This window comes from Peromyscus maniculatus, chromosome 15, assembly GCF_049852395.1.
Source record: "Peromyscus maniculatus bairdii isolate BWxNUB_F1_BW_parent chromosome 15, HU_Pman_BW_mat_3.1, whole genome shotgun sequence".
Lineage (NCBI taxonomy): Eukaryota > Metazoa > Chordata > Mammalia > Rodentia > Cricetidae > Peromyscus > Peromyscus maniculatus.
This window is the reverse complement of record NC_134866.1, coordinates 27424119-27443078: the sequence shown is the minus strand read 5'-3', so window position 1 is coordinate 27443078 and position 18960 is coordinate 27424119. Positions and strand designations below refer to the sequence as shown.

General features: G+C 43.0%; 1 long non-coding RNA gene across 1 annotated transcript; it reads right to left on the bottom strand.

Annotated features, from left to right (window-relative positions):
• Positions 1-1462: 1462 nt before the first annotated feature.
• Positions 1463-18407, bottom strand: LOC121822717 (uncharacterized). The gene is made up of 2 exons (XR_013044697.1): positions 15878-18407; positions 1463-1638 (listed from the first exon to the last, which is right to left on the bottom strand). It is a non-coding gene; the product is annotated as an uncharacterized LOC121822717 (long non-coding RNA).
• Between the last annotated feature and the right edge of the window lie 553 nt (positions 18408-18960).

The window sequence follows — 18960 nt, the reverse complement described above, 5'->3', positions numbered from 1 at the left end:
CATTCTGTAATGTTTGTCTTCAGGAATCCACTATTTTATAATCATGCTTCTATTTTAGTTATTTTTGTGAATGTAAGTCGGGACATGCATCCTACGAGAGACATGATTTTAAAAATACGGGGAACAAACAGATGACTCGCAGGGTCAGGGCGTGTGGCCAGCTAGCTGCCTGGGGAGAAGTCTCCAAAGCTAGACCCTGCTCTAGTTCTGTGAAGCCAAGCGGCAGCGGAGTGATAAACATCGTCGACCTTTGCCCGGAGACGGTGCATTATTGTTCCAATCTTATGGAATGGCATCAAATCCCGGAGGCTTCAGTAATTTGCCTCCACAAGCACTGGAACCAGGGCCTGCTGAACTTTCAGACCAGAGCACCGAGAGGGCACACACAGGGGACCCGCATCAATACACATATTTCTGTCAACTCTGTAACCAGCGAAAACAGCCACACCCTCAACACAAACTGCCCGTAACCCAAGGGCTAATGAAACACAAACAGCGTTGTTATCACTCACCGCTGGATGGAGTGGTGCATGGGAAGGGTGTTCTGAGCCAGAGTGTCCTGTCAATAAGGAGGCTTTCTATGAAGGGAACTTTCTGGACCGTGTTGATGGAAGAACGGGAGGGAGATGGGAGAAGTCGGTGGTGGTGGTGGTGGTGGTGTTGGTGGTGGTGGTGGTGGTGGTGGTGGTGGTGGTGGTGGTGGTGGTGGTGGTGGTGGTGGTGGTGGTGGTGGTGGCTGAGAGCTCTAGGCCGTTCGAGATTTATGTTGAAGGCCATTTTACCAACTCCTTCCCAGGCTGGGCTGAGTGGCTGAAGCTTTCTCTGTGGCTGAGTAGGGATGGGACGGCAGAGGAGGTGGCGACAGCGGGAAAGCCAGCGCTGGTTCCCTCTCCCACTGGAGAGTAGAAGCGTGCAGCCCGTCGTAAAAAGAAAACATTGTAAAGTGCCTGTTTATGTGCTGAAGTAATTTCTAATTAGTGGAGGCGGGGAACGTGGTCCGCTGTGGTTAAAGGAGGCACTGCACCAGGACAGTGGCCATGCTGTTCCTTCCCTCTGGCCTCCTCCAGGGACTGGCTGCGAGTCGCCTCGCCTCCTCCCCCAGAGAGCTGCCAGCTATAGGATTTGGGTAAAAATCCTCCATTCATTCATCCTGAGCATCTGGCATTCATTCTCCTGCCCTTTAATATTTAGGCTAATTAATAGCATCCCTTCGAGGCTGAAAATTAGTACGAAGATGATGATCCTTTTAGCTGAGGGTGATGGGAGGCACACAGAGCCGAAGTGATTTCCCTCCAGGGGCTGGAATCCCTAAGTGTGGGTAGAAGCTAATCATGGCCTATCACCACTCAACCCCACACCCTCCCAGACCACACCAGGGCGCTCACGGGGTGCTCTGAGGATAAACGACTGTTTATTCAGCTTTGGGGACAACTCAGATTAGGTGTTAAAGAAATACAAAGCATTACTAATACAGATGGGGTCTTTATTTCCTCACAGCCACACTCATGTTCCTGAACCCTCAGCTCACCCGCTTCGGCTGCTTCCCGGTACTCTTCTCCCCCTAGATCTCTGTCTCAAGAACAGACTTCTGGGGCCAGGATGAATTACGACTGCTTCGTTTTATTCGTTAATTTTTCTCTGGGAAAGAAAAAAATTACAATATGCTCCCTGTTAAAACAAATTTCAAATAATCAAGACGTTCACAGTGAAAAGTAAATAAATAAATAACCATGTCCCTCCCCCAAAATTTAGTCTATACCCACCTCATGTCTCCCAGTCAAATTCACTGACACTGTCCCGTTCCTTCAAAGAAATCAGAAAAGTAATGACCAATTTGTGAGAAGGCGGAAAGCCATGTCCTTCACAGCTGTGTGATGGGGCTGTGTTTTTTACAGTTGCCACTTTTCAGTTTCCTCATCTGTTGAACTAATATAGTGCTGAACTACAGTGCCTACCTCAGAGAGCTACTTTGAAGTTTAAACAAGATGCCTGCTTTGTTAAGTTAAATGTCATTGTTTCTAGGAATATATACGTGTATCCCTAAATTTTACAAAATAGGGTCATTCTAAGCGTGACTTTCAACCAGTGCCCACTTTGACACAACCCTCTGCCGTGGCTCAACACCTTTCCATACGAGTTGGCAAAGATGGGTTGATCCTCAGAATGCCAACCACCAGCCCAACCTTCCCTTCGAGGTCAAAAAGTGTGTGCTGGATAGTAAGAGTGTGCACCAGACCAAAACAACAGAGGGGAGGGTGCTGTGGGACGGTCTGTATGTCAAATTGCTCTGATTGGTCAATAAATAAAACACTGGTTGGCCAGTGGCCAGGCAGGAAGTAGGTGGGACAAGGAGAGAGGAGAATTCTGGGAAGGGGAAGGCTGAGGCGGAGAGACACTGCAGCCGCCGCCATGACCAGCAGCATGTGAAGACGCCGGTAAGCCACCAGCCACGTGGCAAGGTATAGATTTATGGAAATGGATTAATTTAAGCTATAAACACAGTTAGCAAGAAGCCTGCCACGGCCATACAGTTTATAAGCAATATAAGTCTCTGTGTTTACTTGGTTGGGTCTGAGCGGCTGTGGGACTGGCAGGTGACAAAGATTTGTCCTGACTGTGGGCAAGGCAGGAAAACTCTAGCTACAAATGGCGCCCAACGTGTTGGCAAGAGTTTCCACCTAAAACCTGAGAAAAGATTCTAAAACGGAACTAAAAACAGCTTCCTAATTGTCTCTCTCAAATGAGCGGCAGCCTGCCGGTTTGAGCTACTGGCGGGTTCCTGGCGTGCGCTTAACCTGCAGTATGGCGGGAATGAGGCCTCTGCAAGTGGCACATTAAGCTGCATGGTGGATTTAGCCTTTGCTAGTACAAAACAAAAAGAGGTTTCTGGGCTACACGCTGCTTGGATAAAAGCATAGACCCACGATGGCTCCCAGAGCTGGCGGAAAATGTACCACCGCCATGTTGGGAAGCTGAAGTGGGAGGAGCCAGCAGCCACAGCGCCTTTTCAGGCTTAGAAGGCTGCAGTTTAAATCAATAGGCTCAAGGTAATATAAAAAATAAGCCACGTAAAGATGGCTACCACACAGAGAATCTGGATTATGTTCTCTTTGATATTTGTAACTGAAGAAAAACATTTGATTGCAAAAGCTGTTGAGTTATGCCAAAATGTGTATTTTAAAGGTACCTTAACTTCAAAATTTGGATGTAAGGATATGTTGCTTTGGAAAGGAGGCTCTGCTTTTGTTTCCACAGAAAGCCAGAGGCTATGGATTTGTTCCAGATTAAGATACATCAGGTTTGACCAGCCAAGACCACCTGAAAGATCTCTGATGACACCATGACCCAGATGATTCAACATCCAGAATCGTTTCAAGGCAACTGGCTCAGACAATACGGTCTCACGGACTACTCCATGATCCTAAAATTTTCTTTGTGTCCCCATAAGATACAGCGCCCCCCTCCAGCAGGAAGTAGTAAGAGAAGCTACGCCCAAATTCCCAAATATACCAAGCTGACTTTGGAGATGTGTAAAAGTTAAAACCTTCCTTTTAAAAAAAAGAAAGGGGAAGTGCTGTGGGACGGTCTGTATGTCAAATTGCTCTGATTGGTCAATAAATAAAACACTGGTTGGCCAGTGGCCAGGCAGGAAGTAGGTGGGACAAGGAGAGAGGAGAATTCTGGGAAGGGGAAGGCTGAGGCGGAGAGACACTGCAGCCGCCGCCATGACCAGCAGCATGTGAAGACGCCGGTAAGCCACCAGCCACGTGGCAAGGTATAGATTTATGGAAATGGATTAATTTAAGCTATAAACACAGTTAGCAAGAAGCCTGCCACGGCCATACAGTTTATAAGCAATATAAGTCTCTGTGTTTACTTGGTTGGGTCTGAGCGGCTGTGGGACTGGCAGGTGACAAAGATTTGTCCTGACTGTGGGCAAGGCAGGAAAACTCTAGCTACAGGAGGGCCTTCTAGTGATGAGGAAGACAGAGAGGTTGGCCCTGCCAAGGACATCAGATCCTATTGACCTCCTTATCCTACCCATACCTTCAAGTTTCTAAATAAAATATCTGAACGAAAATAGAAATATCAGGGGTGGGAGGTGCCAGCTGAACAGCACCAGTGTCCCTTCTGTCCCTGCAGAATGCTTATCTGTCATTTTAGTGGTGCTTTAAGAAGCATGAATATTTATTTTTGTCATTGATTTCTTGCTTATTTGCTTTGTCTCAAGGAGCATGCTGTGTATGACGACTTTTCTGCTCTGGAGTTAATCGAGCATTGCTTTGACCCAGCACATGACTGAACTTTCTGGAACACTCTATGTGTGGTTTTTGTTGAAGTTTTTGTCCCCTGGTGAGATTTTTTTTAATTCTCACAGGATTATTTACCTTAATGCGTATTTAACAGATTAAAAATCACAGGACACCCAATGTTTCGTGGATTTATTCCTTGGATTGAAACTGAGATTCATCACTAATTTTTTTTTCTTTTTGAAGAGGTCAACAGAAAAAGAACTGCTTACTGGGGAAGGTCAGGGAATAAACTAGACTGGTAAATATTTTGATGGTAGTCAACAAAAGTCTTGGGTTTGAGACCTTCAATGAGGTAATAAACAAAAGGAAAACCTATTGCACAAGAAGCATGTCTTTAACTTGCTGGATAGTGCACTACACCCTGTGGGCAGACAGTAAATACAGTCATTCCTCCTCTAACCAAATCATAGGATCTGGGACTAATACCAGCATCGTAGTCTTATAATGGATTTTAAGGTATTGAGTTATATATATATATAGTTTTGCAGAAACGTTTTTATATGTGTTATCTAGCTTCCTTAATTATATGCTTATAAAGCATTTTAGTCTTGCTTTAGGTGTTTAATATATTGGTTCTGTGAATCTACTCAGCATAAATTTAAGGCTGAGCCTGTGCCCTTTCCTTCTTTACCAACTTTTGAATTGTTTTCACTCACTTTAGATGGATGAAAAAGCAAAGGGAATTGGTTGATATTTTGGTTCAGGAACATTTATTTGTGGGTGTTGACTTACCATCCCTAAGGTCACTAATGTAAGAAATAGAGAACTGTCACTAGTTTAATAATGTCAACTGGAAGGTGCCTTGCTCCAGTTGTCCCATAGTAGTGTCTGCAGTCTTTCAAGATTATGAAACTCGTTCACTGGTACTGTTTAAATTTTCGCTTCGCACTACCTTGTGAACAGATAGAGTGATGTTATGCAATGTGTAAGAGTACCCTGGGAGAATTGCAACTTAGATTTGTGAAGTTAGAGAGTTATCTTTCAGGACATTTGAAAACGGCTGTGGTATTTCAGAAGAAAGTGTCTTTTATCTCTAAGGGGCCTCCTTTAGTCCTGGGAGAAATCCCTGTCAAGCAGATGGAAGGCAGCGTGGAATAAACAGCTCTTTGGAAATCCTGTTAGATTGGAACATTAAGAATTGGCTTCAGCACGTAAAATGAGCCTATTAGCAAGACCAGGAGTTCAAAAATGTTAACAGTTTCTTTGGAAATTCTCCGACAGAGAAATGGATGAGATCTACATGAGTAAACTGGGGGTGAGGGGGGTAATGGAGGGCAAGGGTCAGGGGAAAGAGAGCTTAGGAGAGCGGGAAGTCCTCGCTGGATTAGGAACAGAATGGAACAGAGTGGGAGAACAAGGAACGAGATACCACAATAAATGAAGACCCCATGGGAATAGGAAGAAGCAGAGTGCTAGAGAGGTCCCCAGGAATCCACCAAGATGACTCCACTATAGACTACTGGCAATGGTCGAGAGGGTGCCTGAGCTGACCTACTCTGGTAATCGGATGGCTGAACACCCTAACTGTCATGATAGAACCTTCATCTAGTAACTGATGGAAGCAGATGCAGTGATCCATGGCCAAGCCCCATGCAGAGCTCCAGGAGCCCAATCAATGAGAGAGAGGAGGGATCATGTAAGCAAGCAATATGGAGACCATGATTGGAAAAAGTACAGAGACAACTAGCCAAACTAATGAAAACACATGAACTGTGAACCAATAGCTGAGGAGACCCCATGGAACTGGACTAGGCCCTCTGGATAAGTGAGACAGTTGTTCAGCCTGAACTGTTTAGGGGCCCCCCAGGCAGTGAGACCAGGACCTGTCCTTAGTGCATGAGCTGGCTTTTTGGAACCTAGGGACTATGCTGAGACACTTGGCTCAGCCTTAGTGCAGGGAGGAGGGGATTGGACCTGCCTCCCCTGAATGTACCAGGCTCTGCTGACTCCCCATGGGAGACCTTGCCTTGGAAGAGGTGGGAGTGGTGGGTGGGTTGGGGGAGGAAGGCTGGGGAGTGGGAGGAGGGAAGACAGGGGAATCTGTGGTTGATATGTAAAACAAATAGAAAAATCTCTTAATAAAAAGAAAAGAAAAAACAAAAATATTTTTAAAAAATTTTGAATTTGGCTTCAGCATGTAAAGTGAACCTATTAACAAGACCAGAAGTTCAAAAATGTTAACAGTTTCTTTGGAAATCCTGTTAGATTGGAATATTAAAAATTTGGCTTCAGTGTGTAAAGTGAGCCTATTAACATGACCAGGAGTTCAAAAATATTACCAGTTCCTTTGTATATACATTCCCTTATGCTGAAAAAAACACTATGATCTTGAAACACTCTCTCATCTTCTCACAAATACATGCCTAGTGGCCGAGAAGAATGAAAAAGATTGTCTTTCACATTGCCCTAACCAGACTATAGGATGCTCTCACTCCAGGTGTGGGATGCACTGGCTGACATGATTTCCCAAGGTATTGATAAGGGCTTGGTAACTCTTATCAGGCTTTGGTAACATGGTTGTGCCACGTGAGTCTTCAGAGTTTGGATGCGAAAACTGCTTGAAGCAGTTGTAAGTAAACCATGGAGCTGACAAAGACAGATTTCTAAGGTGCTAGGAGGAGGCTTGGCCATGCCTCTATGTCATCATATGATTTTTAATTTGCATAAGTAGGATGTTTCCATATTCTTGTCCTTGTCCATGGCCTCCAAATTATATAAACATCATTCCCTGCAGAATCTGCGTCTGTCCTGGCTCCAAGAGATCTCACATTGTGCTTTTGTTCCCTCCAAGCCTTCAGTATAGTTCTGTTGAGTATTGCAGCCTCGTCTTTGTTACTATCTTAGAAGATTAAAAGAGACTGAGTCTACACTCAGAATGGCAAAGTTATGACAATTTCCTGGAGCAGCTGGTTTGGGGGTGCAATGGCTGTCCAGTATAAGGTGGAAGAGAAAGCTGGATTGACTACAGCTTTGGAAAGGGAGATGTGGGTGAATATGAAAGGGCATCAGACTGCACACATACGTTCATCTTGGAAGAAGATTCTTAGGAAACAATGTGTGCAGAGGCAATTGGAGTTAGAGCCCTTCTGAGATTAGAAGAGCTAAAGGAAACAAAGATGACACAGATACATTGAGCAAGAGTGTGAAACTAGCTAGCAGAGCACACAGGGATGCAGTTCAAGGTTCCTTGATTTCACAACCAGTTCCCTGCATCCTCAGAGTGTCCCACAAGAGTCCAAAGTTTCCATCAAGGAAAACTGAGCAAAAGTGGAAGGGAAAGGCAACTTTAGTCCTATGTTTGTTGAATTAAGGACCCACTTGCATGAACTGTTGATGGCTTCCCAGCGTTATTGTCTGAGCAAGAAATAACACACTTGCCGAGTGGTGGTGGTGCACAACTTTAATCCCAGCCCTTGGGAGGCAGAGCCAGGTGGATCTCTGTGAGTTCGAGGCCAGCCTGGGCTACAGAGTGAGGATCCAAGACAGGCACCAAAACTACACACAGAAACCCTGTCTCGAAAAACCGAGAGAGAGAGAGAGAGAGAGAGAGAGAGAGAGAGAGAGAGAGAGAGAGAGAGGGAGGGAGGGAGGGAGGGAGGGAGGGAGGGAGGGAGGGAGGGAGGGAGGGAGGGAGGGAGGAAGGAAGGAAGGAAGGAAGGAAGGAAGGAAGGAAGGAAGGAAGGAAGGAAGGAAGGAAGGAAGGAAGGAAGGAAGAAGAAAAGGAAGGAAGAAGGAAAGGAAGAAAGAAAGAAAGATCACACTTGATGAGCAAGAAATATCGAAGGAGGTTTGGAAGTCTAAACTCCATAACTATCTGATTCATTCACGGAAAAAAAAATGCCAACGAGAACAAAACCAACCTGTGGTGACAGAAATCAGAAAATGTTCGAGAAAAGGCTGGGGATCTGATGAGAAAGGAGTCACAAGAGAACGTCTTTGGTTCAATATCTTCCTTCATTAGCTCAGTTCATCAAACCAACACCTGAGAACTGCATTTACCTGTATGTTAACGAATACTCAATAAAAAAAGAATAATCGAAATACTCATATAAATAAAACTTCAATCAAATACACAGTTACTCTGTGGAAATATGCATAGATTCTCAAGTTGACTCAAGGAGGTAAGACTCTTTCCTGTGGATGTAAAAGTGTTTCCCATAATACTCAGTATCGAAGATCTGTCTCCCTTTTCTCATTTTCAGTGAGGAAGAATGCTGTTGGCAGACAGGGTTATCATCAGGAAAACAATAATATTATTACTAGGAAAACTGGTCATTGTTTTCAGCAAAACCTATCACTGGTCACAAAGTCACATTGCCTTTCCTGTATCCCCTGAGACCCTAGGCTATCTGCTACCGGTTGCTTTTACACTAGTGTGACCCTATGATTTTAGGAATTGTGTGTTCTAGTTGAGTGCTATGCTTCAACATGACGAATCCCGAGTAAATTAATTATGGAATTGATTTCTTTTGGAATTTTATGGAATTCTTATGAATTCTTATGGAATTGATTTCACATTTTCCTGAAGCTTTTATAGTAACAACTTTACTGATTGATTTTTTTTTAATGTAGAGCACACTCCTATGGATAAGTCCACACCCACGTGTTTATGACAGTACCAAGTGGACTCAGTGAGGTGTGTGTGTGTGTGTGTGTGTGTGTGTGTGTGTGTGTGTGTGTGTGTGTGTGTATGAAGTTGGGAGGGAGAGAGGAAGGAGGTGGATATGATCAAAATACATTGGGTACATGCATAAAATTATCAAATAAATAAAATTCTAAAGCCATATGTGTAAATTCATATAAAAGAAATGGAAGACTTGGGTAAATTAATACAATTCCAGAGATAACTTCATACTTTTCTTTTGTGCTGTCCCATAGCTGAGATCATGCTGCAAGTCCACTTTTGTACACTTTTTCCTGATGTCAGATCTTTCTAACGCAGGCTTGATAACTATTTCACCTTTATTTCTAATACAACATTTAAAGCACTGCACATATAGCTTACAAATATCCTAGTGAGGTGCTACAGTTTGGATGTTAATTGTCTTCCAAAAGTTTCTATATTAAAGGCTTAATCCCATAGTGCCCCCGTCAGAATATGGAACGCTTAAGCGATGAAGTGTGAGTCTGTCTCAAATTTAAAAAAAAAAAAAGGTAAAAAGAAAGATCACAGGTGGAACTCAGTATCTATCAGACATGTGCAAGGCCCTGAATTCAATTCCTAGTTCTGAAAATTGAGGAGGTTGATGTTGGCTGGTTTGAAGACTTATAAAGCTGTAGTGATTAAGACCAAATTGTGTTGATACCAAGATAGAAAAACAGATGGATGAAACAGAATGGGTGGCCCCATATAAACCCAAACACAGTTGGTCAGTTAGGGTTCTTTAAGCTCACTTTATTTGAAGGGTGGAAAGTCATTCATATCTCCTTGATGTGCATCCAGAGAGAACAATAGGGAAGTGTCTGAGTGCATTTCTATGTTTTGAGAACTTCTTGTATGAGCACCATGTCTACATCATCCCTACACATCTCTCTCTTGTCCTTCCAACTCCTCACATGTGCTCCATCCCTCCCCCCACAACCCCCGCCACTAAATTCATGATCTCTTCTTCAGTTATTATTGTTCCACGAAAATACCTAGGGTGAAAAGAAGATACCCTGGGGCTAGGAAAGTGGCTTTGTGGGTAAAGCGTTCGCTGTGCAAGCATGGATCTGGAGTTTGATTTCCCAGAACTCACATAACGCAGGGCACAGTATCACACATCCATAGTCCCAATGCTCCCACGGTGAGGTAGGAAGCTGCTGACACATGAGAATCCCCAGAAGGTAGAGGGTCAGGCAGCCTCGTGTTTGTAGAGACCAACAACATCAACACAAAGGAGACCTTGTCTCAACAAATCAAAACATCAAGATCAATACTCAAGGCTGCCCTACGACCTCCACCTAGACGAGATGGCACTTGTGCACATGCACTCACCCACACTTATGCTCACACATCAGACATACACACACACAAGCAGATACCCTGAAAAAAGAACTTGGATCTACACCATTCACAGCATACAGTCATTCAAAAAGGAACACAAATCTACTATACATCCCAAAGCTATAAAACTTGTAAAAGGAACATATTTCATAAGGCAGTGATTTCTCACGTCATCGAAAGATAATTTCAGCAAGATATATAAAACACCTACTTAAACGTATATATGAAAAAATTATTTATGGCATTTAAAAATTGAAAGTAGACCTCATCAAAGTGTAAAGCTTTGCTTCTTGAAATAATGAAGAAAATAAAAAGGAAACTACAAACTGGGCAAAAACACTTATAAAAATAGACTTGGTAAATGGCTTGCATTCCATTATTTATTCCATTTTTTTAATTCTCTGGAGAGCCTGCATGTGCTTTGGCACATGTATGGAGGTCAGAAGTCAGCCTGTGGGTGGCTGCTGGCTCTTTCCTTCCACCAAGTGGTACCCAGGATTCAAATTCAAGTCATCCAGGCCTGATGACTTTAGCCACTGAACCATCTCATCAATTCTTTGTTTGTTTGCTTGTTTGTTTTTGGTTTTTCCAGACAGGGTTTCTCTGTGTAACAGCCCTGGCTGTCCTGGAACTTGGCTCTGTAGACCAGGCTGGCCTCAAACTCACAGAGATCCACCTGGCTCAGCCTCCTGAGTGCTGGGATTAAGGGTGTGAGCCATCTCATCAATTCTATGAAGAATTCCTAACTCAATAATAGGTCAACTTGATAAAAAAAAATGTGGAAAAAAAGATTGAACACTCACATCAAAAGAAGATACAAGTGACCAATAAAACCTAGTTGAAGAATCTTTACATTACACAATTGGTCACCAGAGACACAAACTAAAACACCAATAAATTGCCGCAAAAACCTAGTAGAATGGCTAAAATTAGAAACACTGACAACAGCAAGTGTTGACAAGGATACAGAGGAACTCTCATTCTCAAAAGTTGCTGGTTGGAATTGAAAGTGTGGCCTCTGCTTTGGAAAACTGTTTATCAGCTTCACATCATATTTTCCCAAGTCACATCTCCCAAAAGACTTTTAAGCTAACATTCACTGAAGCCTTACTCATCATAACCCAAACTGAAAAGTACCCAAATATTCCAAGCTACTATGTGAATAAACCAATTTTGATCAACTTGTTTACCAGCAATAAGAAGAAATGAATTACTAATACATATGACAATATGGTTAGTTCTCAAAAATTACATAGTACACCCAATGGCATGATTCATTTATCTGAAATTCTAGAATAAGCAAGACTATGGTGGTCTACAACAAAATGATGCTTCCCTGAGGATGTAAGCACATTGACTTCAAGGTGCAGAGAGGACATTTTTGTAGTGATGGAAATAGTCTATATCTTGATTATAGTTATAGATTATATAATTTTATATAATTGCCAATATTCATCTCAAAGTATTCACTTAATTCTATTAAAGAATCATATCATATGTAAGTTATACCTTTATAAACATGGGGAGGGGAATCATTAATCTTAATTATCAATGTGACCTTATTAAGAAATGTATAGGAAGTACAATAAGCAAAGAGTGAGAGACTTTGGAACACTCAACTGTAAATAGGATGTTTCCATCAAATCTCTCCCCTCAGGGCTCAGGGAACCTTGTGGAAGAGCGTAACAGCCAGAGGGATGGAGGACACCAAGGAAACAAGACCATCCATCTAAACTAACAGGACTGACATACATGTGAACTCGCAGAGACTGAGGAGCATGCACACCACCTACAAAGGGCTGTACCAGATGACGTCTTAGAGCTGAAAGGAGAAGTGGACACATGCCCCATGCCTAACCCAGAAGATATCTCCAGCTGATAACCACTTAGAATTGAAAATTTACTTTTCTCCAAGGGAGTCTCAGTGGGGAAACAAACTACTCTTAAGGGTAGGCTCCATGCCCAGCAGTAGATGGCCAAAAGAAAACAAACTCATGGGGATCTTTGACAGTTCCTTGTCTCACAGTGTCCTGTTGGTGCTTTTACTTTTTTTCTTTTTTCAATTTTTTGTAGGTAGAGTTTTCCCATCCCAGGAGCCGCTTCCAAATTACTACACAGAGGCTTATATTAATTGTAAATGTTCCACCAATAGCTCAGACTTGTTCCTAAGCAGCTCTTACAACTTAACCCATTTCTATTAATCTATGTGTTGCCCCAAGGCTGGTGACTTTTACCTCTACCCCATTTTGGGTGCTCCACTCATTCTCCATCTGGCTGGTGACTCTAACTCTGCCCTTCCTCATCCCATCATTCTCAGTTCGACTTTCCCACTTAACTTTATCCTGATCAGCTACTGGTCAATCAGCTTGTTTATTAAACCGATCATAGTGACGTATATTCACACAGTGTACAGAATGATTATTCCACCGCAATTTTTTTAATTTTAATTTTGTTTCTATTTTTATACTCTACAGGTTCTTTGCATATATATTATGACTTCCAGTTTTACACTTTTATAGAATCACTGAGTATATGAACAAATGGGTTTATGCATCTGTATCAGTTTCTTGTGCCTTTTCTTGGGCTCTTTTTCTTCTGTTGGTTTTTTGTTTGTTTGTTTGTTTTGTTTTGTTTGTTCTATCCCAATGAGTTAATTTTTGTTTTACCTTACCATATTTTGTTGTATATTTATCCCTTAGAGGGGCTGGAGAGATGGCTCAGAGGTTAAGAGCACTGGTTGCTCTTCCAGAGGTCCTGAGTTCAATTCCCAGCAACCACATGGTGGCTCACAACCATCTGTAATGAGATCTAGCTCCCTTCTTTGGCCTGAAGGGATATACACAAGCAGAACACTGTATACATAATAAATAAATAAATTTAAAAAAAATTATCCCTTAGAAACCTGTTCGTTTTCTAATAAGAGATAGAAAGGGAGCAGATCTGGATGGGAGGAGATGTGGGAGGAACTGAGAATAATAGGGAGAGGGGAAACCATAATCAGATTATATGAAAAAAATCTATTTTCAATAAAAGAAAAAAAGAGAAATGTCTAAGAGCTAAATAAAGTACAGGATTATGTGTTCCCATAATAATGTCCCCACAGCACGTTAACTGTTTGAATAGACCGTTCTGAGGTGAGATATTGTGGAGAGTAGGGCCTAGTTGGAGGCTTTATCTTTCCCTGGGCCTTGCTGTCCACCATCAAGTGATCTGTTCTGGCACTCTCTCCCCACTAAGATTAACTCAGACCTTTAAAACTGTCCGACCAGAAATCCATCCTCTTAAGATTTTATTCTAGGCATTCTGTCACGGTGATGATAAAGCCAAACGGACACAGAGAGTGAGGAAGCCTGCTTTCTGAGCAAAGGCAGTGGCGACACCATTGGAACAGGAATCAAAAGGGTGTCTTTTACCTTTTATCTTATATATTTCAAAATTACTTGAAATTCATTTCAGCAAACATGCTATCCTTCTTAGTGTTACCAAAAATCAAATACAAAGGTTTTGCAGAGTATAATTTTGAATTCTCGGTCCTGAGGGGGATGTTTGTCAAAAGCCAAATCAGTTATTTGTCACAGAGGTGTTAAAGAAGTTGGAGGAAGGGAGAGGGAGAGAGGGAAGGAGGAGGGCGGGAGGGAGGGAAGGAGGGAGGGAGGGGAGGGGAGGGGAGGGGAGGGGAGGGGAGGGGAGGGGAGGAAGAGCTTCCCCATAACTCTGCCAAGTCATGATCAAAAACAAGTTCATAAAGGTGGGCACTGTCAGGGTGTGTGGTATTATTTATTAAAGTTTCATTTAAACACTGTTCAATTCTAAAATTTAAAGGTTCCATTCAAATCGTATTTGCTGGCCAGATGTCATGGACCCAACCTTATCTCAGATGGTATAAAGAGTTCAAACAGGAATTCTAAGTCAAAATTGAAAGATTTAGACCCGCCGTACCCAACTCTGCTAAGCTTTGAGGTGTGGCTATTAAATGGAGCCCTCAACTTCCAGTACTATTATGATCCCTCCAGAAGGAAAATAGCTAAGTTCCTTCTCAAAACCCCAGCCTAGCAGAAGTGAGTCCTTAACCCAACCTGTGAGTTTTTAAAGATCAGAACAAAATCAAACTGCTTAAAATACGTAGGGAGTACAAGACTGAGACACACTGACGCTAGAGATGAAACGGTGCTCTTTATGAAAGTCTGGGTCATGGAACCAAACTCACAGCTCTAACTTGGGACATCTCAGTCATCCTTAGGCATGAGTCTATCAGTCATAACTATCTGTACCTCCACAATTCTCAGAGATGTTTGTGCCAAAATCAGTGTCACAGAACATGAATACAGACAGTAGATAAAAAGTAAAGCATTTATAACAAACAGAGGTGCTGTGTCATCACACACACACACTCACATACACAGACATACACATTGAGAGACACACTCACAGACATATACTCACACATACACACAGAGACACACAAACATATACACACTACACACCGAGAGAAACACACTCATGCACAAACATACACACAGAGAGACATACACACAGAAAGACATACACCCACAAGATATATATTCACACATATACACTGACACAGACACACACAATGACACACACACAATCACACACACACACACACACACACACACACACACACACACACTCACACACACTGCTCCAGCATTCCTCTTCTGTACCTATGCCACATGGGTTATCCTCAGAGAACCACAGGTATCCATGTTACCATGGTTACGAATGTTTGACATCATAAACAGCTATCTAGACTACTGAAATAAAAGCTAGCCTTAATTTAGAACTGGCCCCATCTTTTTTAATTCGGGGCCTGACACCTAGAAGATGATTGTCAATGACTTGAGTAACTAAGCTAGAGATCTTTGGAACTGTCTAGGGGAAAATCTCTACAGAGGCAAAAAAAAAAAAAAAAACATCTGCTTAAGAAGGTTATGTACTAATTACTCCAAAGGCCATTTGTTATCTGTTGCCCTGAGTCCTTAATTAGTATGTGGGATCGTACCACACAGAAGAAAACGTGCATCACGAAGCTCCACAAAGCTCACTTGCCTCAAGGCAGATGAGGTGATGTAGTTTTTCTTTCCTCATAGAAAAAGAAAATTGTCGCTATCCCCTTGATTTCAGGACTAATGATTTAATAGAGCTGGATTCTTACAGCTCAAACAGCATGAAGCCAGATTTCACCAAGGAGCTTTTCCTGTGTGTTCAGGAGAACACATAACCTGCATGGAGACATAAAGCTTCACTGGATGAGTCCTCCAAAGGGTGTCCCAATTCTCGTCCCCCTCACCTCCCAGCTTAGCACGCCCCGCCCCCATGTTCTGGACCTCTTCCTAAACAGGAAAATAGAAACTAAAAGTGGGGGTAACATTAATATATGTGCAAGAAATGAAAATACAGGATGAGAAATAAAGACAGCATGACTAGAAATGTAATAGAGCGGCGAGGCGGCAAATCAGGCAAGAAGGCTTCACTCCCAGACACGGAGCATCTTGGATGTGCAATGCCTCTTTCTCCCTGCATCCAGGGGGTGGCGCTGGTGCTCTTTCTGCCTTACCCTGTGGGCCACATTCAGCTTGTCTTCCCGAAGACACCAGGAATACCTAAGGAAAAGATGAAGGACACTTGGCTGCTTGTAGCTCGTTCTATTGAAACAAATCTTCTAAAAACACCATTCAGCTATTGGGCAGAGCTTCTGCAGTGTTTTTACGGTGGTCTTAAAGATGGCTGAACTGGACAATTTACATCTGAAACTACGTATTGCAGTCACTATCACGTAGGCCAGTTCTATCGTTCTCAAGGACTTGGATAGCCTCAAAGCTTTTGCAAATTTCACCATTTTGCTGTTCTACACAGTGCCAGATTTTAAACATGCAAAGAGGCCTGCTGACTGGTACAAGGTTATCTGGCCAGGTTGGTGATAAAGTTTTCTTGTCTTCTGTTGAGTGAGCAAAGACATCAAATGATAAAGACACAGCTGCGAGGTTGTGCGAAATTCCCACAATATTTTTTCATTTGGTTAAGCTAAGGAATTCCCTGACCATGTTACAAGCAATTTGGAGTACATAATTTGCAAATAAGCCTTTTCATGTGTTTACGATCTTCGAAACTCAAACAGAAATTAATCTAACTTGCAAACAGGATGTCTTATGTACTGAAGAGGTCCTAGAGAGTAGCTATTTATACTGCTCATCACTCAGATGCATCTGCATCATAACTCATAAATAAGTGCAGTTTGGATCCTTCCTTCCCTTTTAATGGCCCTCAGTAAAGCTAAATATTACCATGGACCCTGTGGATGCACAATGCTTCACATTAGTGATGGATTGCCTTCTGGTCCTCCACAGCCTTTATCAGAATGAGAATGGGAATCAAAGCCACGCATCTTCTTGTTCCCCTAGCTTCCTCTTCTGTAAAATAGTTCAATTGGATTAATCTTTCAATCCCATCCATCCTATTTAGGTCCATGATTCTGCTGAAAATATCTTTGTGAGCCAATGTTCCTCTGCCTGAAATTACTTCTGGCCAGAGTCAAATTCATGAGCTATTCATTGTAAGGGTAAAATATACACGAGATTACACCAGGGCTGGCGAGATGGCCTGGTAGGTAAGTGCTTGCTGCACCAATGTGAGAACCTGAGGTTAGATCACCAGCACCCACACAGAAGGTTTAGTGTGGCAGTGTGTACCTGTGAAGCTGTCGTTAGGAGATGGAGACAGGAGGGTTCCTGGAGCTCATGGCCAGTCAGTCAAATCCTCAAACTCCACGTTCAGTAAGAGTTCAAAAATAAGGTGGAGAATGATTGACAAGACACCAGCATTGCCCTCTGGCTTCTACATACACATTCAATACATTCAATACACCACAAATACACACACACACAGGAATATACACACACCACTACCACCACCCCAAAGACACACACAGGAATATGTATACACACACACACACACACACACACACCAGAGTCACAACAAAGTTGGATTTTTTTTTAAGCTGCCCAGCTAGAGAAGTCTGTCACCTTTGACTCTCTCTGTACTCTTTCCACAGTATTTCCAGGCCGCTATAACACACTCCTGCAATATACAGACCTCAGGGCTCACCAACAGTGCCCATGCATTTTATTTAACACCAGCCATCTTAATGGTTCTCTAAAAGCCTAGTATCAAGTCTTCAGGCAAGAGAAAGTGTGGACTGCAGTAGTCCATTCTGCCAGTGAACGTCATAAGAGAGCCTACCACACTCATGTGTGATCAGAACTCACAGGGAACGGGAAGAGACATGTAGACTTAACAACAAAGGTGACTGTGTGTTCACTGGTCTTGAGGACCATCTACCACTGGGCTGTTAGTGCAAGCTGTACAGCATAGGCGTGGAACAGAGCATGTCTGCAAAGGATGTGGGCTGTTTACTAAACAGATTTCACTATGACCTTAGAAACACACATACATCCAAGGTGTGTCTGTCCTGGATACATGAGTAGTGCCTTGTTCATGACTACACATTGCATCCTCTTGCTACATGGTTCCGTGCTCTCTAAACCATGAGATCATTCACTCACATTAGTTAATGTTCTTTCTGCCTATGTCTTCTGATATAATGAAAAATGAAACAAGTCAAAAGATATACTAGAAGTCTATGTTTAGCCAAAAGAAAATCTAAACCAAAGAAGGTTGGCTATTTCTCTGAAAATCAGACCAAGCAAATAAACACAAAGCCCCATCGATGGCTGTCTGTTATGAGTTTTATCCTATCTTCTCTCTTACAAACATTGTAACAGAAAAGGTTGTTTTCAGATTCTTAAACTCACAGTGATAAAGCCAAGCTGAAGAGACATGTGATACTGTTATCACTTGGATAACCGGTTCACTCCAGGCTTCTCGGAATGTATACACCAACACTGTTCTCATCCAACTTCCCTTTTGGTCCCCTTTCCACGTTTTATAAAACAAACCACCTTCCTCTCAGATAAACGCTATGGAAGGAAATCTTGCAAGCCTCTGGTCGTTTCCAGTTCTCTGCAACCCTAACACAAGAGTTGGTGACTACGACGGGCTGTGGCCAAGTGTGTTTGGTTTCGTGAGATTGTAGAAATGCACATAAGGCGACTCGCTTCTGCTCCTACCATTCCTAAAGCCTTACTCTTTCCAGGATCACTCTGGTCAGAACGGGAAAAATAAGTGAGGTGGACGGCCATGCGCTGCACTTGGGTCCCAGAATGCTGTGTTCTTTCCTCGTGTGGATTCCCCATTCAGATTCCAACCTCGGAAAACAATGGCCTGGCTCCTTGCTCCTGTGGGTGTCCAAAGGATAAAGCAGTTGGTTAAAATGATTCTTAAAATGTTGGTAAGACCTGCCGTGTACCCCTCCCCCTTCTCCTCACTACTCCGCCGCTGCCCCCGCGATGGGACCTCATGGAACCTTCGGATAAGCACAACTCAGTTTGAAAATCACCATCGTGGTCATGGGTGACGGCTCACACCGCTAATCCCAGAACTCAGGAGGCTGAGTCTAATTTACCTTGAGCATAGGAAATTTAAGCACTGCCTGCCCCCACCCCTGCCCCTGCCCCTGCCCCTGCCCCTGCCCCCTGCCCCCTGCCCCCTGCCCCCACCCCTAAAATTGAGCCATTTGGCAGG